Source organism: Trachypithecus francoisi, unplaced genomic scaffold, assembly GCF_009764315.1.
Source record: "Trachypithecus francoisi isolate TF-2019V2 unplaced genomic scaffold, Tfra_2.0 Lachesis_group13, whole genome shotgun sequence".
NCBI classification, from domain to species: Eukaryota; Metazoa; Chordata; class Mammalia; order Primates; family Cercopithecidae; genus Trachypithecus; species Trachypithecus francoisi.
The window spans coordinates 23,667,944-23,689,493 of NW_022681458.1; positions in this window are offsets into that span (position 1 = coordinate 23,667,944).

Consider the following 21,550-nt stretch of genomic DNA (forward strand, 5'->3'; position numbering starts at 1 on the left):
TGCTTACATCTGAGATACAACTACAGCCTGGGTATCACTGCCCCAGGTCATCTTTGAGGTCTTAGTTCTAAAATCTCTTGTTGTGTTCAATTGTGTGTGACAGGATAGAAGGAGGAAACAATTTTAAAAATAAGTAAAGGAGTAGAAGTGAGTTGGCAGGAATTTAGTGAAGGATTATCTTTGATCATTTTGCTTATTCAGAAATCAAGAGTTTTCTCCCAAATATATAACAGACTTCAACTTGCAGTTCACCAGAGCTTTCCAGTGAGCCAGTCTGACTCCTTCTTCTCTATCCTGAGATGTACAGCCAGGTCTCTGGGAAAAGAACTGTCCCAGAGAAGTGGTATAAATGCTCTTTCCAAAGCCAGTTCCAGCACCTCCCTTTACACTGGGCCAAATATTCATTTGATTAACCAGAATCTCAGGAGGCCAAAAGCAGAGAGGAGACTCCATCTTGCTGCTATAGCATGGGATAAGAGTGTTCTCAACCCATCTCATTTCTGAGTCTCTTTCCTTGGCAAATAAAATGACTTTGCTGTAATCCCACAGTGTTTCTCTCTTTAACCCAAAGAATGAAATACAGAAAAACAAAAAACAAGGCAAAAAAAAAAAAAAATGGTTCCTTCCACCATATAAACTGGAACTTCTTTCATCCATTGAATGACATGGTTTCTTGCTTCTTCCCTTCACCATGGGGACAGGGTGGAGACCATATTCCCTCAAGGAACCCAAGGTCATGACATTCATGGTGAACAAACTGCAGCCTCTAGAATGCATTTCCAATTAACACACACAAAGCGTTTCCTACTGTCTCTTAAATTATGGTTCTATATTTATCACTGCCAGTACACCCCTCCCTCCGTCTCCAGCTCCCCCGACCCACGATCCCTGCTCCCCCTTTAATTATTTCCAGAAGTGTTTCCATTCTTCTTTTTTTTTCTTCCCATTTTTGGAACCCATTTTGTTATAAGAAGAATGTAATTGTTGCTAACATTTTGATTTCCCTGTTCAGTGAGATTTACATGACACTGAGTTTCTGTGATATAATTCCTCATTTGCTTTCACGTTTTCTGTTGATGGGCATTTAATCTATGCAGAATTTCATTATCATCTGATTTGCTGTGGCCTCAACATAAGGAAAGACTTTTCAGGTGTCAACATTTTTTTCCTTTTTCCCTTCCTCTTTGCACTCTCTCTCTCTTTCACTTGCTGTCTCTCTCCTTCTCTCTGTTGGTCCTCTAAACGCACATGAGCACGTAGAAACAAACATACACATGTGCCTGCACAATATCTCTGTCCTCGCTCTTCTCTCTTTCTCTCTGTCCTGTCTCTTCTCCCTCTTTTCCTCTCCCCCTCTTTTGCCTCCCTTCAATTGCTCTCTCTCTCTCTCTCTTCATCTCCCTGATGTCTCTCTAAACACACACGAGCACTCACACACATACAAATGTGTGCCTGAACTCTCTCTTTCCTCCATCTCCTTTCTTTCTCTGTCTCCTGTCTCTTCTCCCTCCTTCCCTCTCCCCTCCATCTGCCCCCTCCTCTGTTTTTGTCTCTCTTACGTCTTCTTTCCACCTCCCCTTATATTTGAGTTTCAGTGCTCACATCTAATGGACTGGCATCTTGGCTTTGTCCTCCAGCCCAGTTCACTCCCCCAAGATCCCCTGAGAGCACAATGCCCACAGGAGACTGCTTTCTGGGAGACGAGGGAGCTGCTTCTCATGGGAGAGTCATATTAGGGATCCTCACAGTGGTCTTAAAAGTCCCCTTGAACTCTAAGATTGTGATTCATAGAGGCCTGACCCTGAGTCTTCTGAAGGGTGAAGATGTACTTTAGCTCCTTAGGGACCAGAGTCAAGGCAATATAAAGGCTATGATTTTTGCACAATAGTTGCATAATAAAATACCTAAAACATGTGCATGACAGAGACCAGAATTCATGAGATCAGGTGGTAGGTTGCTTTTTTCTTGGCCCTTTGTCCTCATCTATCCAACACATCAGACCCATGGAAGATAAATGCCCACAAATGGTGGGTCTCAGTGGATTTTTACAGAGGTAGAGAATTCAGCTCCTTAACCCCTCTTGGAAGCACATTTTCATCATCTGTATTGAGTGTTAGGGCTCCTTCTCCTCTTATTTGTTCTGCTGATACTCCTTCACTTTTTAAGTAATTCTTCCTCTTCATTCTAACTCTTAACAGCTGCCCAGGTATTCTATACCTTTCTCTCCTCTTTCCCTCCACTTTTACAATTTCTCTAGCCTATAAACTGACCTCAACATCCTCATTTGTCAAAATTTGTCCATTCTGTGTGGCTTCATCATCCTGTATCCTTAGGATCTTGCGTTTCTACCCCACCCCCCTTGGTGATGGGATTGAAAGACTATGAGATTAATGTGATGAATTTTCACATTTTAATACAGGCAGACAGAAGGTGTTCTACTTGGGCTCTGAATAAGAATGCTATAGCGTGAGAGATAGAGGCACTTAGAAAACTCACCAAGAAAACATGAATGTTTAGGGAGCACTCTGGTCCCCTCAAGTTGTACCTTGCCTGCGAAACTTGGAGAGCATCTTGCTTGGCCTTATTAAACCAGAGAGGAAGAGGTCATTCTTGTGTCCATGGATCTGTAATCAGTAGCCAGAAAAGGTGAGACCCATCCAGCTTCTCCCAGTGGATTCCTAGAAAATCTTAAACCGTAGTTTTGTGGGCTTTTTTCTTTTTTTCCTTTTTAGAACTTTTAAGATTCTTACTCTGTTCTTATTTGTCAGAGGTCGGTGGGTGCCTTCTCTATTCTTCCCTCATTGGAACTCTCACTAGCTGCTTAACTTATTATTCTGATGGACTTAATTTAATTCTCAGCTTTAGGAACCTGGAAAATGAGGGACTCACTTTCTGTGTTCTATTCTCGAGATGCCTAGGTCTTAAGCTACGGAATATGGGGTGAGCTGGATAATTCAGGAATTCCAGAAGCCAGGATAATGAGAAATGATATTCCACCATTGGGGAGTTTTTGTTGGCCCAAGAAAGCCCCTACATTTTTGTCTTGACTCAGGGCTGGCCCAGTAATGAGTTGGGAAGAAGCCCCCAAATCAGCTTTGAAAAGTGGCCTACTGTAGTGGTTTTATAATGTGCCTGCAAATTATTTGGCATTCCTCCATCAAAAGTTGGAGCCTAATTTCCCTCCCCTTGAAGATGGGCCAGGCTTTGTGACTGCCATGACACATAAAATGTGGCATATGCTATGCTGTGTGACTTCCAGGGCTAGGTCATAAAAAATATTTGGCTTGTGCCTGTCTTTCTCTCACCCTACTGGGAACCCAGACACCATGTTCCAAGTAGCACATGAAGATGACACATGCAGGGCTCTGGCCACAGCTCCATCTTATGTCCCAGCATCCAGCATCAACAGCTAAACATGAAAGTGAACAAGTCTTCAGGTGATCCCAGCCTTTCAGCCGCCCCAGCTGATGCTGAGTGAAGCAGAGAAGAGCTGTCCCCATAGAGATCTGTCCACATGTCAGATGCACAAGCCAAAGAAGTGTTGTTGTTATTTTAAAGCTGCTAAGTTTTGGAGTGGTGTGTCACACACCAATAACTGGAACACCTGATTTTTTTTTGCCTTACCTTTCGTAACAGGATACCTTCAATTCTTCTGAAATTCCTGACTCTAATCTCAGACCTTCATTCCTGAACACTTCGGTTCTTAAGTGGCATGCTTCCATGAGTCAATCCCATGGAATAAGCCCTGGTATGAAAGTGAATTTACCTGTTCCCATCAGTAATTAGCTTTGCAATTACATTGGTAGTCTTGGGAATCAATTTCCTTGAATTTACAATCATGGGGTTGAGCTAGGTAATTTCTGAGGTCTGTTCCAGTTCTGTTTGTGGCTTTTCTCTATGGGTCTGCTCTGATGTCTCTCTCACATCTTCTCACCACCTCCCCCTATATTTGAGTTTCAGCTCACATCTAATGAACTGACATCTTGGCTTTGTCAAGATGTTCAGCTGCAAATGTCTGATGACGGCTTTGTGACTTTTCGTTACAAGAATTGCTGCGTCATGTAACTGGTCCTTGCTGGTCTTCAGTGCTTTCTTCCAATGGAATGGGTGTTGGGGGTGGTTTGGGCACTGCAGCAGGCTCAGGGAATAGCTATGTCTGTACTGGAAGAGAAGGGTTAACCCTGATCCGACTGCTGCCAGATATTTGGCAGTAAAATAGACAGTGACTCCCCTCTTCTTCACATGTGGCCTGAGATAAGTGAATCAAAGGGATCCCTGCCTTGCTGTGGAAGGCAGATGCTCCTGACATCTCTGGGCTGGGAATGACATATGAGGGCCTGGAAGGTGGATCCTAGTCGTTCATTCTGAGAAAGCATGGATTTCTGAAGTTTCTCAGACCTCTGACTCTCTTCCTGGTCCCACTCAAAGTGGTATTTCTCTCTTTCCTTTAGAAGCTGGAGAGAATTTGATATTAAGTGAGAACATCCCATGAAAAGAATTCGTGTCCAAAGAGCAATTGCTTCTTAGTCAGTTTCTCCTGAGAAACAATGAATTGGCTCAAATCAAAGAGAAGGGGAGCAGGCCAAAGTATGCTGTGAAACCAAAAGCAAAAGGAGAATAAGAAAGAGGCTGGAGAAAAAGTCATAAAAAGGGTTGGAACTCTTATAAAAGCCCAAACCAACAGTGGTAATTCTGAAAAGTGTGGGATTTGGTTACATAGCTTCATAAACAGTTTAGTCCTGAGCATTAATGCTAACCACACCTTCCCCCTCTACCTCGATTTGCCCAGGTGAAGGATTATCCAAAGGTGCTGAGTGGGCCTTGCCTTGAATCTAGGGTCTTTCCCTCATAGTAATGACACTGAAAGCTGTGTCTGGTCTTAAATACCTGGCACTCAAATGCCAGTTTCTTATTCATCTTAGACACTTCTTCTATTGAGCAGCTTGATCTCCAGGTTTTTCTCTGCATAGACACTCTTTCCAGGTCTTTCTCTGCATAGACACACTTGATAAGGTGTGATAAGGTCTACCTTATCTTCTCTCTGGGGCCTTTCCTGGTGCTTCAACTCACAAACGCATCTGAGTTCCTCAAGGTCTTCTAACATGCCATTGTCCTCTGCATGTCTGCTTTCCATGGATCATTTTAAAATTATCTAGACTTTAATAGAAAGAATAAATAAATAATAGAGTCAACAAATGTCCATGGTTTAAAAAGGGTACAAAATGATATTGTATTAGTTTGTTCTCATGCTGCTAATAAAGACATAACCGAGACTGTGTAATTTATAAAGGAAAGAGGTTTAATTGACACACAGTTTCACAGGGCTGGGGAGGCCTCAGGAAACTTACAATCATGGTGGAAGGGGAGGCAAACGTCCTTCTTCACATGGCAGCAGGAAGAAGAAGAATGAGAGCAAAGGAGGTGAATAAGCCCCTTATAAAACCATCCAATTACATGAGGATTCACTTACTCTCATGAGAACAGCATGAGGGTAACTGGCCACATGATTCAATTACCTCTCACCTGCTCCTTTCCGTGACACATGGGGATTATGGGAACTGCAATTCAAGATGAGATTTAGGTGGGACAGCCAAACCATATCAGACACACACACACATACACACACACACACACAGACACACAGAGAGAGAGAGAGAGAGAGAGAGAGAGAAATGAATCAAATATCTCTAGGAGGATACACAAGAAACTGAGCGCATTGGTTGCCTCCTTGGAGGGATGCTGGATGGAAGCTGTGAACAGGAGATGGAGATCTTTTTCTATATCTATATCCATATTCCATTTTGATTTCTGCACCATAGGAATGTATTTTCTATTTGATTAATTAAAATTCTGAAAGTTAATGAATGAGATAACCAATATTGTGTGTGTGTGTGTGTGTGTGTGTGTGTGTGTAGTGTGAATCCTTCCAGGGCTATTCTGTGACAACATAAATATGTGCAGAGACATAGAGACACAGAGAGTATGTGGAGGTGAGGATGAGGGAACAAGTATAAGTTCTCTTGTGGACAAGTGGTAGCATACTATATTTACGGTTTTGTATCTTAGCCTCCTTTTCTATTGAGCCATGTATTTTGGAGATTATTTGTTATCAGCATAGTTTTAGATATTTCAGTCTTACAATGGCTACATTTTTAATTGTATTTTAAAATTATATATATGTTTAATTATACTTAAATTATATTTTAATTTTTATTTAACTTGTTACCTATTGCTGGACTTTCAGGTTGTTTCCATGTTTCAATTGCAGTAAATTACAAAAACAATCCTTGCTCTTGTCCTTGTGTATAACTTGTTGGGGGCCAGGCCATGGTTTATTCTTTCTTTTTGTCTCCCCCAAACCAGCAGCACAGGTTTGCAGGTTTACAAACAAGGAGGCATTACAAGACCACTAGTTTGTGCTGATCATTGAGCGTCACTGATAGTGTTTAAAGAGCTGAACCTCTCTATTCCTGATACTAGTTAACCAAAGATTGCAATTTTCTGCATAAGCAAATTTTACAACAAAACATAGGGTTCTTCTAAATGATTTCTTGAAATGAAATTTTAACAGAATCAAAACCTTGCTAAAAGTAAGTTTTCTAATCTGCAGAGAGAAAAAGAATGGCCACCTAGTCTTTTGAGTCTCACTGAGCAAGTGAAAACAAGGGCTTTGGGCACAGTGGGGAAAGAAAGGCGGTTAACACATACAGACTTACCTCTTTCTCTATCTCAGTTCATGGAATTTGTGTGTTGAGTTGTGCAAAGTGGTTTGGATTTGTGTGAGTTTCTTTGGGTGGTTAGGAGATTTGAGATGGGGAGGAATGAAAATAGTTGAAACATAATTTTGATGGTGAAACAACTTGCAAAGAGGTCTTAGCTAGGACACAACTAATCTCAACCACTGTGGACTTAGCATGCCCACATAGACTTGAGAGAATAAACTGCCCAGAGGTCATGTGAGCAGAATACGGTATTGCTGCTCATAGAGCAGTGATTATAGGCATGGAGAAAGTGCTTCAGAGTCAACTCGGGAAGACTTCGGATTGTGCTCTTTCCCTTCCTATTCTAATAGCCCCTCTCTTTATTAATAATCATCAGAATCACCACCACGATGTGTCTCCTTTGGCATCTGCCTTATTCCTTATGGGATTTGAGGAAGAAAAAAGGGGGTGAATAGTACTATTGTAGAGAGGAAATTCGAGTTCTTATGAGCCCTAGGATTTAAGAGCTTTTCTCACAATGGTCTTTGTTCTCCTAGGGCTTTACTCATGTTTACACTGCTAATCAACTCCTTCATTTTGGTGCTATCCCTTCTTTGTGCCTTTGCTTTTGCTGTTTTCTTTATCTTTGATGTCTTTTCCTCCGGGCTCTGATTATGTCTTTTCTGAAATTTCCTTTACGCCTCCTCCTCCTTTCTATACCTAAGATTGAGTGCTGAGGATCCATGGAGTGCTTGGGTTATACTCTTTGGGATCCAGATTATTGGATTGGAATTTTGTTTAGATTTGTTTCATTTGATCTCTGAGGTCACTTTTCTTGGGTGGATTTCTTGGTGTCCCTGCCTGCAACTCCCAACCACAGCCACGGCCCAGGTTCTTCTTCATCATGGGGCTGGGGTGGAGAGTTGTCTTACACCTGAATGCTGATGTCTATCTGCACCCTTCACACACTGCTGTGTCTTGTTTCCAGGTAACAGGGTGTCTTGGCAGGGCCACACCTACCCAGCTGAGCCTCTTTGTAAGGTTTGTCTCATCACAGTGTGCCCCAAGAATCAGTTCTGAGACTGGCAGCTCCTGTGCCCAATCTGTTTCCTCCCTGCTTCTGCCACCACTATCAGGCAGTCTTCAAAACTGGACCATTGTGTCTGAGGCTTCCTTCCTGCACCACCTCCCAACTCCCACTTCTTCTCTCCTACGAAATGCTCTTCAGTCTTTGGCACCCATGTCAAATATCGTCTTCCCCACAAGGGCTTTCTCATGGGGAAATAAATCCTTACTTAGAAATGTATAAAGTGAAAAGTAAAATGATTCTCCCTACACCAGCCTCACTCCTCAGAGGAAAACATTTAGAGTGATTTCTAGTTTTAGACCTTCTGTTGGTTGTCTCCAAAAATGTAAATATCATGTTTTTACCTCCATTAAAAATTGTTTAATAGCATCTTTTAATACTTCAATCACATCTTTTGATAGTGTTATAGTTGAGAAATTTATCCTATTACTAGTATTCCCTCTATTAAATGTGTTTATTACATTAAACAATATATTAAAAACACTATTTCTACACTGAAAAATTTGGAAAATATTTTTGTTTCCCCATTATTTCTGAATAAAATCAGTGTCCAATCACTTCCCTCCTTCTTTCCTTTGACCCACCCACCTTCCAGTATTCGTCAAGCATCCCATCCTTTTGAAATTCGTACGTTTATAATATTTACATGCCATTTCATAACCATAAGGTCTTTTTAACTTTTTGAACATTTATATGAGTACTGAAAACCAATAAACAGTATTTGCAAAGTTGTATTTACTCCAAACCTGATAGTGTATTTGGATCTAGAGAGAAATACTAGAGGTTATATGTTGCCACCTAAAAGAAAACGCTTCAAAGATCAAGATCAAGTAGATGCTCCTTTTAGACTCCATTAATTATTGAGAATTATGCTACGGATGATGATAAAAAGAGGAGGAACATAAATAGAGAGTCTTGTATTATCACTAAGATGGATAACTTGGGTAGAAGGAATATATTACATAGAAAAATCACCAGCACAAATGTTGGCCACTCAGGCTTGTTTTTCAATGGGTTGTGGGAAAAGAAATGAGGAAACAGGAAGAGGAAAAGGAGTTGAGTTGGAGATGGAATGACAGGTGAGAACAATCACTTAAGAAAGATCCAAAATATCTAGATTTAATAAAATTTGAAGACTAGGAAACACCTCCCCTACCTCTTGGAGAGGCTCACCTGGAAAGCACCAACCTGGCAGTGGCCACATCAAAGTAAAATTGATTGAGGCCCCATGGTTTGGAAGAGAAAGAACAAGGAATTTGTTCTCTCAAGCTGTCCTGGGTGCTGGGAGGTATGGATGGGATTTAGACCTGGGGATGGGAAGCTAGTTGAGATGCTAAAAATGGGCTCACTGAGGGCAGTGGGACTGGGTTTCTGGAGTAGGGCTACAGAGGCCCTGTAGGTATGGAATGGTTCACCTGGACTAGAACCACAGGAAGTCCCAGCCAGCTCTCAGCACCATTCATAATGAAAGCAGGAGCCAAGGTGGGCCAGGTCCACCAGCTAGGGCTACTGGGCTGCAGCCAAACCAAAAGAGAAATTAGACCATTGAGTTGTGCCAGCCAAGGCCCTCCATAGCCAATGTCAACAGATTGGCCAGTATAAAACCATCTTCCTAAATGGTCCCACTCTACAGCATTGATCACCAAGGATCCAGAGGACACCGGTGGATACAAGGGCCTCTTCTCACTGCTTTTAGGACACAAGAAGGCATTCCCCTATGCCCAGAAACCGTATTGGGAAAAGAAAGGGTGGGAGAGCAATGAAGTTTGACAATGTGAACATTTTATCTAAAAGCGCTCATCTGGAGAGTGTCATATCCATTATAAAGATTTAAAGAAGCACAATTTCTCTGCACATCTGTGTGTATCATGAGTCTCCAACCACAAGAAGTCTGGGCAGTTATTAGATATCATTTTTTGTAGCCACCCAGAGTAGAAATATCTGGCTAACATCCTCTGGCTGAAGAAAGCCTGTAATGTCCTATAACAAATTTGGGATTATTCACAGTCATGGGGGACAGGGAGAGGCTGGATCACTTAAACTTCCAATAATTCAAAAATATCATTTTTGCTGAGTGTTGACTATTGACCAAAATTTCCAGTTGCTCAGAGGTCGCCAAATGGACTGATTTGAACTGTATGTCTTTTCATGGCCTCTATCAGAGGAGGGAAGAATCTGTGAAATAATTAAACATGATCTTAGCCCCACCACCCCTGCCCTGTGCCCACCCCGGGTTGCTAGGACTGGGCATGGAGGTAGGAGGTGAGGACAAAAGTTGGGGGATGAGGCAGGGGTGAGTCTGCATCACTCTAGTAAGGCCTCCAGGGATTTCTCTCAAGGAACCCATGACCTTCTTCAGAGTTCTTTAGTGACGTTCTTCCCAGTGCACCTTGAATAAAATCTAAGTTTCCTTCCAGGCTGCAAGGTTTGCCCACACTAGCCTCTGTTTTCCTTTCTGATCTCCTTGTGCCACTATCTTCTGCCTCACTAAGCTCTGCTTTAAGTCAATGGGGATTTTATAAAAATTTTGTAATACAATTCTGAAAATTGTATAACAAAATGTTAAGTTCTTTTCTGTCCCTTACAGTCATTACTCTGTCTTTTTTTTCTCAAAATCCCCTTCACTCATTTCTTTCCATAGTTATCTCTTTGTCATCCTCAGTATCTCCGTTTAAATGTTGTCTCCATGAAATGAACTTCTTGATCTTCTGTGACCTTCTGTGACTTTGCCCCCATGAATAGCTTTCCAAACACCCTGGTTATTAACCTCTTAAGCATGTATAACAAGTTGTGGTGACTTATTTATTTATTGGTTTGCTCCTTTGTCTGTCTCCTGCACTGGAATACAAGTGTAAGCTTCCGAAGGACCATGTCTGTCTTTCTGATCATTGTGTCTCCAGCAACTAGCACAGTGTTGGGCTTATACTTCCCTCTCAATAGCAAACTGTTAGGTGAATGAAATGGGCAGACATTGTTTAATGCTCTGATCTCAGTTCAGATACCTGGTAGCCCAAGGGAGGAAAAGGGACAAATCATCCCTTAAAGTCTGTCAACTGGAAAATGTCCCTCTAGAAGGTTGGTTGTCCCTGAGGAGATGGATGGAGTGAGGTTGATTTGGCAAGCTTCCTAGTGGCAAAGAGAGGGTTAAAACAAAGGAGAAAAAGAAAAGACAAATGAAATCTGCTCAAAGCAAAACAGATGTTTCACCTCAGATCCACTTTGTTTCCATGAGGAACGGGTGGGCTGGTGGGGCAGTGGGGAGACAAGAGTGATTGTTTGCCTAGACTTTGCTTCCTCCTGAGCTGCCCAGTCTCTGGCAACCTGGGACTCTTTGCTCCCTCCACCCCTTGACCCCTTCCTGCCTCATCAAATGAGTCATGACCACAGCATTTGTGGAAACTCCTAGCAAGTGGCAGAGGGGAGGGGGTGGGAGAGAAACCCAAGAGCTGGCTTCTGGGAGGCTCTGAGGCTGTTTTGACCCCCAGAAGGCAAGTATGGTTGTCTTCCAGGCTGCAGAGGAGAGCGTCATGTTTGAATGCTGGCAAGCTGGGTGTCTGAGTGTTAAGATCTTGTGAGAAATAGGAACAAGTTCTATGAGAGGCAAGGTACCTAGGACGCTGGGCTGTGAAGAGGAAGAGAGCTCACTCCCTAACCTCAGGTGCACAGAAACTTCACCAGAGGCAAGGAAGAGTCAAAGGACCTCGTCTTTGGCAAGATCATTGATGACTGGCAGGGAGGGATGTTACTGGGTGCAGTGCTGGAGCAGCTCTTTGACACAGCTGCTCATATTTAACACGCATAGTAGGTACCTACTATGTGCCAGGCCTGGTTCTTATCACTCAAGAATCATCAGTGGGAAAACAGCAAAGTCTAGCCCCCATGGGGCTTCCTTTCCAGCAGTCTCATGATTTATAGGAGTTCATGGAATTTGATTCTATGTCCTTGTATTTTGGGTACACTCTAAAGCTGTCCTGTTTGCAGGTCTCTCAAAAATTGTGATCTCAGTTGGAGTGATAGGGGCAGTTGTAGTTAAGATCTTGAGAGAGCAAAACGAAAAAGGCATTAACAGGAGATATAGCCATTGAAGTCCATTGTGACAGGCTGGCACTAAAGAGCTTCCTGTTGCTAGGATGAGCGTGGTCCTTGGAGCACAGAGACCCTCCCCAGGAAAGAAGCAGTTTACTTGGTTTCTGTGGTATACCTGGCAGATAGTGGGGTAGATTCTTCTGGCTCTCACTCTTGCTTCTAGCCCATTGGCAATATTGCCATCCCAATGCCTCCTTTTTTGAGATGCAGACTTGCAATGCCACCAGCCTCCTTTCCTTCCCAGCTTTGCCAGTTGCAGGCCAGTTACTGTCCACTCAGGTCAGGCTGGTATTGGTGTCTGTGCTGCTGTGTTCTCACCTCTGCTACCTCTTCTATTAATATTCTAGACGTATCTGTCGGGAAAGGCAGAAGAGGGTGGAATGGGGATGATTGAGTTTGTGGTTGGCTTGGCACACCCATAATCCCAGCACTTTGGGAGGCTCAGGCAGGAGGATTGCTTGAAGCCAGGAATTGGAGACCAGCCTGGTCAGCATAGCGGGACTCCGCCTCTCCCAAGAATAAAATAAAATAAAATAAAATAAAAATAGGAGTTTGTGATCTGTAAGGGATGCTAAGAAAGGATCAAAGTCCAGATGAGATTGGTTTCCTCTTTTTCCTCATTGCGGTTCAACAACCCTGTCTCAAGGCCACCTGCAGGTGATTTTGTCTCCCCAAACTCTTCCTCTAAATGGTAACCACTGAATCCCTGCACAGACCACACTGGTCTTCTTTGGCCCTCTCTCCCTTGCTTGCCATATGCCCCTGAAGGTCATCATGTTTTTCTTATCCCCCAAGTGCATTAGCTGATAACCAGTCACCCCTAACCAAACTTCACTTCTTTCCTACCTAGGATAGACTCCAGGTTATACCTATTCAGTTGTTATTCTAAGAGAAAATAACACCCTTTTAGCTTAAGCCATTCTTTGTTACATTTTCTGCTACTTTCAGCCAGATACTTCCTGAACCAATGTAGCTCATCTCCCTGGTCCATTTGATTTTTGATGTTGCTATGCTGTAGCTGCTTAGAGTTCCCATGTATCTCTTCTTCTTATGAACTTCCTATATTTATGAAACTATCAGAGCTGGAAAATCCCTTTGAAATCAGCATCCAGTCTCCTTATTTTTATATAGGGAAAGTAAAACCCATAGAGGGAAAGTAGTATGAGAGTGAGTGGGACAGCCAGGCCTGGAACCCACAAATCTTGGAAATGAGTCCAGTGTTCAGTGCCAGCCATCTCCCTATTTCCTTGACTTGAAACGATAATAAAGGTTGAGGTGCAAAGAAAATCTCTGCTTTTGCTTGATGTGGCTATTGTAGACATACTGAGCACAGCCCTGTGCCTGAGGCTCTGACCATCTTGTGGAAAGACAGACCCTGAAAACACGGGCAGCTGTCCCGGAGAGTGGAGAGGCCCCAGGCACTGGCTCACAGAGCTTTTCTCTCCGCTCCTCTAAATTACTTTCCTGGAGACAGATTCAGCCTCTGCCCAGCTCCCTATAGCAGTGTTCAGACATGAGCGTAGTGGCTGCACTCTTACCGACACCATGGGCACAAACCAATTAACTGTGAGAGTTGCATGCATGCATACACACACCCACACAGACACACAGACACACACACATAGGAGACATGCTGCTCTGCTGCTGCCCATTTCGTTTTGTCTCTCTCTATCTTGGCCTCTGTTAAGACCCACTTAAACATTCAATAGCTTATTTTTCTTTCCTCTCTTCTGTCTGTGGGTGTGACATTATAGCCACAGCCCTCACTCTCAACATTGAATATCTTATTAGTTTTCTTTTTATAAGCCCCAGTGTCAGAGGCATTTGAACCACAGCAGCTCCTTCTTAAATAGGAGCTGGGTAAAATAAGGCTAAGACCTACCGGGCTGCATTCCCAGAGGGTTAGGCACTCTAAGTCACAGGATGAATAAGAGGTCAGCACAAAATACGGATCATAAAGACCTTGCTAATAAAACAGGTTGCAGTAAAGGACCCGGCTAAAACCCACTAAAGTCAATATGGTGACGAGAGTGACCACTGGTCGTCCTCATTGCTACGTTCCCACCAGCACCATGACACTTTACAGATGCCATGGCAACGTCAGAAAGTCACCCTATATGGTCTAAAAATGGGAGGCAAGAATAATCCACCTTTTGTTTAGCATATAATCAAGAAATAACCATAAAATGGCAGCTAGCAGCCTTCGGGGCTGCTCTGTCTATGGAGTAGCCATTCTTTGATTCTTCTACTTTCTTAATAAACTTGCTTTCACTTTACTGTATGGACTTGCCCTGAATTCTTTCTTGTTTGAGATCCAGGAACCCTTTCTTTCGGTCTGAATCAGGACCCCTTTCCTGAAACACCAGCACCAGATTCGGTCATTGAGTGTGCTTCTCCCTTCTGCTGAGGAGGCACTCCGTCTACCTCTCCCCTGGGCTGCCTCTTGCTGCCATTCTTCTCCCAGCACTGACATCCAGTCCTCCCAGGGGCCTTTGCTCACCTCCTGGTACTGCCAGTCACTCTAGCATGCCACTTCCTTCCCTCTTTGGCCTGGAGATATATATATATATATATATATTTTTTTTTAATTTTAATTTTTATTTATTTTTTTGAGATGGAGTCTCATTCTGTCACCAGGCTGGAGTGCAGTGGTGCCATCTTGGCTCACTGCAACCTCCGCCTCCTGGGTTCAAGCGATTCTCCTGCCTTAGCCTCCTGAGTAGCTGAGACTACAGGCGCCCGCCACCATGCCCAGCTAATTTTTGTATTTTTAGTAGAGACGGGGTTTCACCATGTTGGTCAGGATGGTCTTGAACTCCTGACCTCATGATCCACCGTCCTCGGCATCCCAAAGTGCTGGGGTTACAGGTGTGAGCCACATGCCTGGCCTGGCCTGGCCTGGGTATTTTATCTTCTTCAGAGTATTTAGTAGCAACTATATGATTATGCCGATTTGTTTACTTGTTTGGTTTCCATTTTTCCTTTTTTTAAACATTATTATTACTTTTTAAAAGACAGAATCTCACTCTGTTGCCTAGCTGTAGGCTGGAGTGCAGTGTGCAATCATAGCTCACGGTAACCTCCAACTCCCGGGCTTAAGCAATCGTCCTGCTTCAGCCTCCTGAGTAGCTAGGATGATAGGCGCAAACCACCATGCCTGGCTGTATTTTAAAAATTGTTTGTAGAAATCAGGTTTTGCTATGTTGCCCAGGATGGTCTTGAACTCCTTGCCTTAAATGATCCTCCTGACTTTGCCTCCCAAAGTGCTGGGATTACAGACGTGAGCCATGGTGGCTGGCTGCCATTTTTCTTTGTAGAATGCAGACATTTCTTCTAGGGCAGAAACATCCATTCTGTTAACATCCTGTGTTGCTTTCCAGTAACAAACCCGTGCCTGGCTTGAGATAGGCATTGAAAAATCATTTGTTGAACTTTAGTCTGCTGAAGTTGACTGAAGATGGACTTGAAATGAGCTTCCTCCACACCATGGGCCATCTGTGCTGTGGGTGTAGGACAAACAAAAAACAACATGGACAAGCCTCAGTCCTGGGTGGCCAGTACAGTGAAGGCCAGTGACATGTTGACTTTCCTGTACTGCTGTCCTTTCCAGTGTCCTTCCCCTCACACTTGATGTAAATCCACAGACTTTCCATCAGGCCTCTTTATATCCATCCCAACCTCCCCGCAACCCACCACAGGAGAAAGGAAGATCTCTCTAAAGGCGTTACCAGAGGTCCATGCCTTTGCCTGCTGGCTGCTAATCCCACCTTCTCCTGACTCCTCTTGAGCTCTTTGGAGAAAGCGTCTCTCCTTCTCCCCTTGATCTGCCTGCATGGGAAATTCTGAGGCATCAGAATCTCCTGTGATTCTCCTTGCGAGAAGAGTGAGACCACAGCTTCTTACAGACCTCCAGAGATGCTGAGGTGGATCTCTGACTTGGCTCCCAGTGTCCCCTTGTACTCAATCCAGCTTGAGCTTTTAGTACAGTGTCTCTCCATCACCTCATTCCCCCAGCCCCATTTCACTATGCACCCACTTCCCCTTATTTTTGGGCTCTCCTAGAATGTTTCCTGGTCCTGGTCTGCATGACCAGCCCTCATGCGAATATCCGCTTCTGACCACAGTTCTCTGTAGAGAACAGTACCTGCCTCTTTTTATTCTGGATTTCTCATTCACAAATCCTTACTCAAAATTCTTCCTGCGGGAGGGCTTTCCTGGCTTACTCTCTTTGACTCTCCCTACTTGACTAATTCCATCTGCCCCTCCAACTTGTCTGCCTGCACAGAGCCACCTCCACAGGATCCAGGTGTGTCCAGATACTGGTAGGTATCAGATTTTAGGTCCCCATTTAATCTTCATGTTTGGTGGAATTTTCTTACAGGTAAGAAAATCATTTTTCTGTGTCTGGGAGGGCAGTCTGTCTATGTATTTTTTTCTTTTTTACTAATTCTTTTTCTCTTTCTTGGTCATCAGAGTAGAGTATAAACTGGAAGACCATGAATGAGTAATCATGGTTCCAGGTTTGTTCCTTCTCATCATTCTTGCCAGCCCCAATCCTGCTCACCCTCTCCGTAGCCCTGTGGCTGACTAGTTGCAAATTAGATAAATCATCTTGAGTCCATCAGGAATTCTTCTTTTTAAGGTGTCCTAGCATTGGTTTGCAGGAGAAAGAAAGCAAAAGGGGGAAGGAGTGGGCAGAGAGGAAAGCACCTCTGACCTCCGGGGTCTTGCAGTTTATCAGAGAAGGGGAACAAGCCATAAAGGAACAAACATAAAGGAAAACACTTGAAGAAGGTAGAAGGAAGCAGCTCAGATGCCCAGAATTTTGGCTTCTGGGTCTTTGTTTCACCCACTATTGACTGTCCTGGCAACTGTCTAGGAATATTTCAGAGTCACTTGGGTAGAGCCCGAGAATGAATCAAATGTCTCTTTTCATAGACCCACTGGGCTGGCTGAGAGTGGTGATGGTCATTCTGTCCATCCCCTTCCCCCTAGGCCAGACCACATCAATTCAGCCTGCCAGTCAGGGGTATCTCCTGTTTCCAAACCTCACCAGAGACGGATCCTACCCAGCTCTGTCTGCTCTTCCTGCCCCTGTGGTTTTGAGCCTTGGTAATGAATGGCTGAGACGGCTGCATTCCTTGGACAGCCTCTTAGCCCTGCATATTTGTCAAGGACTCTTGGGAAGGGAGCTCAAGGGGATCTAGAGGCAAAGGCCTGTGTGAGGCTGCCCAGCCATACTCAGCTTTTTCCACTGGGCCTCTCAACTGCAATCTGTCTGTGCTCCAAGGTGGGGAGGTGGTTCCCATTTGCAAGGGGATTAATGCTGGTGTTTGACTTATTGCTGTATCAGGGCCCAGAAGTTGTGGCAGAGAAAACATCTCTTTAATTTGGAAAAGAAAAAAAAGACCAACTTTGAATTCCACCTGCCTCCTCAGTCTTCAGCACCACTTCCTCTTCCCCCCTACTTTTCTCACCTCTCCATGTGGGATGACTGCCCACCAGAACAGGCCTCACTGACAGCCCTGTCTCTGCTGGGGGCCCCACAGTTCTGTTGTCCTGCTGGATGAAAGGCTGTCAGCTGATATTGCTCAGTGCTGAGAACTGAGGCTCTAGTGGGATGAAGAAGTAGTCTTGGGTGAAAGGGTCACACCAAATGAGTGTTGGCCAAGGCCAAGATTTATGTATTTTTAAAAACAGATACCTCTGTCAAGTTTTCTTTATGTCTTTCCTATAGAAAATCCCATTTCTTCTAGACCACTTCAGCTTTTTCCATTCTTCAGAGTGACCTTGTAGAGTTTGGTGGTCAACCATGCAGCCACTGATGACAAATAAGAAGCAGTGGATACCACATGTGGTGTTTCCTCTGTTGGGACATGCTCCCCACCCTGGGCCCTACACCACACCTCTGGCTATCACTAGCCTCATTCCCTTGGGGCCTTCAGGTCTTAGTTCAGTCCAGGTAGCTGCTTCTCTTACATGCTGCCTCTGCAGTTTCAAGAGAGGGGAACTGAGAGAAAGTGGTCACACACAGATCAAGAGGGGAGGAGGCTTCAGGCAAGGAGTGCCTTGATGCAGTTGATAAGCATCCAAAAGTCTGGATTGGGTTTATAATTCAGCAAGAAATCAGTAACTTCCTGGAGAGAAACTTCAGGGGTTTATAAAGTCAGAAACTGAACAACAGTAGGTTGAGTAGCAAATAAGAATAAAGCGCGAACAGTGCCTTTAGACAACTCTTTCAAGAAATGACCTATGAAATTAAAAAAAAAAAAGTAAAAAAGGCATTAGCTAAAGAGGAGAAGTGGAAAAAGAAGATGATTTATTTCTGTATTGTTAAGATGGAAGTGACCTGAGAAATGTAGTCTTGGGCTATTCTATATTCTGGGTGTTCTCTCTTTACCACACCCAGATCCACTCCTTGCCCTACTCTGTGTCCTGAGAGGCTGACCTTTCTTGACTATGTTAAGGGGTCCCTTGCAGTCTGATTTCCTGTTGAGTTCGGCCAATGGGAAGCAGAGGATCAAAGGGCAGGAGAAGGAGTTGGGAGTATTTACTCCTTTGTCTCTCTCTTTACCAAGTTAAGGTTCAGTAGTGGACCATGTTCCTCTATCAAAGGCTAGCACTCCTGCCAGGCAGCTCTCTCCTGTGGTACAGTGATAGTTCTCTACTAGGCCTGTTGTTGTTGGCTTGGGAGCTTCACCAATCCTTTCCAATTTCTCTTAGCTTGACTACATCTTTGCAAGCAGTCCCTTTAGTAAACTCTCCTCAATTACCCCATTTGAGTATAACATCTGTTTCTTATTGGGGACCTGACTGGAAAAGGGGGGCAATTAAAGACCCTGTTTTTATCAAAGCCTCCAGAGATTGCCGGGAATGTGAAGAGAACATATTAGAGAAGCTGTAACAATAGACAGTGAATAGAAATGGGAGAATTTTAGTCAAAACCATGTTGTCACTTCAGGTTTTGAGGCCTTTACTCTGCTTTTGACCCATCACAGTGATGAGTAAAATACAAGTCACGTCAATGTAGTTAAATCTCCAGGCCTGTGGGGCCATGGGTCAAAAAAGTAGGCAGAGGCAGCTGCATATGCAATTCTGTTAGTTTAAAATTAGAAATCCCCATCTCTCTGCTTTTGCTGTCAAGTCATGAAGAGGCTGGGGAAAGATGCTGCAATATGAATCTATGGCTTACATAAAACCACATGTCTAGCAAGGCAGGAGAAGGTGGAGCACAGCCCGTGAGGGAAGGCCTAGGTCAAGGCACCTGCTAGCTTAGAGACTGATGTGGTTTCCTGTGTCCCCACCCAAATCTCATCTTGAATTGTAGCTCCCATAATTCCCACATGTTGCACGAGGGACCTGGTGGGAGGTAATTGAATCATGGGTGTGTTTTCCCTCATATTGTTAGTGCTAGTGAATACGTTTCAGGAGATCTGATGGTTTTATAATGGGAAGCCGTTTTTGCTTGGTTCTCATTTTTCTCTTGCCGGCCACCATGTAAAAAGTCCCTTGTTCTTCCTTCATCTTTCACCATAATTGTGAGGCCTGCTTAGCCACAGGGAACTGTGAGTCCATTAAACCTCTTTTTCTCTGTAAATTACCCAGTCTCAGGAATGTCTTTATCAGCAGTGTGAAAATGGACTAATACAGAGATTAAATCTGATATTCCTAATATCACACCAAGATAGAAATCCCAAACTGCCCGTATGTAACTTGAAGTGAACTCATAGAACATGAACCTATAAAACCAAAATCTGAGACACATGAGGAATATTAACCATAAGACAAGCACTTAACAAAATAAAGTGTGGGAAAATAAATAAATTCATTTCAGATTAAATGAAAATGACAGGACAATCTGAAAATGATTTAAAATGAAGTCTTTAGGATTTTCACAGAGATAAAGTATAATAAAAATTAAAAGATAAAACAAGAAATCATGAAACACAAACAGCAAAAATTAAATCTATATAAGAGAATATTTATAGCAACAGTAGTAAATTATGTACTAAAAATTGCTATTTTAAAAAATACTCAATAAATGGAATAAACTCTGAAGTAGAGTTTAGAGCCAAACCATAAAGAGAGTATTTAAATGGCAGTGATAATTAATTTTATGTGGCAATTTGACTGGGCTGTGGGTTGCCCAGATATTTGGTCAAACATTATTCTGGGTGTTTCTGTGTGGATATTTTTGGGTGATACTAACATTTCAATTGGCAGAGTAAAGCAGATCACCTTCCATAACATGAGCGGGTCTCATCAAATCAGATGAGTAGGACTGAATAGAACAAAAGCCAATCTTCTCTCAAGTAAGAGGAGATTCTCCAGCGGATCACTTAATAGGACTTCATTTGCACCATCAGCTCTCCTGGGTCTCAAGCCTGCTGGCCCACACTGCAGATTTGAACTTAAAAGTCTCCCTAATTGTGTCAGACAATTCCTTATAGCAAATCTCTCTCTATATATGTACACACCATAATGGTTCTGTTTCTCTGGAGGATCTGTTACAATGGGAAAACAGAACTCAGAAATATAAACAAAATATAGACAAAAAGAAAAATTATACATATGTACGCATACAAACATATTAATGTTTGTATGGGAAGTTAAGGGCAATAGAAATGGATTGAGAGACTCCAATATGCATCTGATTAGGAGTTCCAGGAAAAATAGAGAATGATGTAAGTTTCCAGAATTGAAGTTGTGAATCTTTTGGTGAAAGTTCATATAAAATGCAAACAGAACAAATGAAAATAAAACCACATCTATTTACACTGTAGTGAAACTGTAGAACATGAATAATAAAAATAAATGCATATTAGAAGCTACCAGAAGGAAAAGACAGCTTACTCATAAAGGATTAATGATTATATTGACAAAAGAATGATCTTCAGCTAGATTAGACCCCCCATTACAGATAAGTTGATATCTTCATAGCAGTAAGAAAAAAAGTCAACCTAGAATTTCATCCCAGCTAAACTATTCAATTGTGAGGGCAAAATAAGGATACATTAAGTTACAAAAGGACTAAGAAAATGTACTGCTCCCAGACCCTTGCATTTAGTTCAAAAGAGAGAAAAGTGAAATCAGAGGGAACAATTGGGGGCAAGAGAGAAAAAGTTGTAAAGTAGTTCAGTAAAAGTGCATTAACTACTAACTTCTAAAAATAAATTTTGTATTAAAAAATGGAGCTAAAAGTCTAGACAATAACATCAAAGAACGTTGGTGGTAGGGAGTGCTCAATAAACTAGTTAAAACCTACTAAGATTTCTGTTTTAAGAGGATTCTAGAAATTATGAATAAACTTAGAACTTAGTAAAAATTTTTGTGAGGTCATGCTCTGCACAGTATTTTGGTCAATGATTGACCACATATATGATGGTGGTCCCAGAAGATTATAATACCATAGTTTTACCATACCTTTTCTCTGTTTAAATATGTTTAGATATACAAATACTTAGAGTTTTCTACAGTATTCATGACCAAAACATGATGTACAGGTTTGTAGCCCAGGGGCAATGAGCTATACCATATAGCCTAGATGTGTAGTCAGTGATACCATCTAGGGTTGTGTAAGTACACTCTATGATGTTTGACAAAATTACCTGATGAGACATTTCTCAAACATATTCCTGTTGTTAAGTGATGCAAGACTGTATATATGCATATTTAA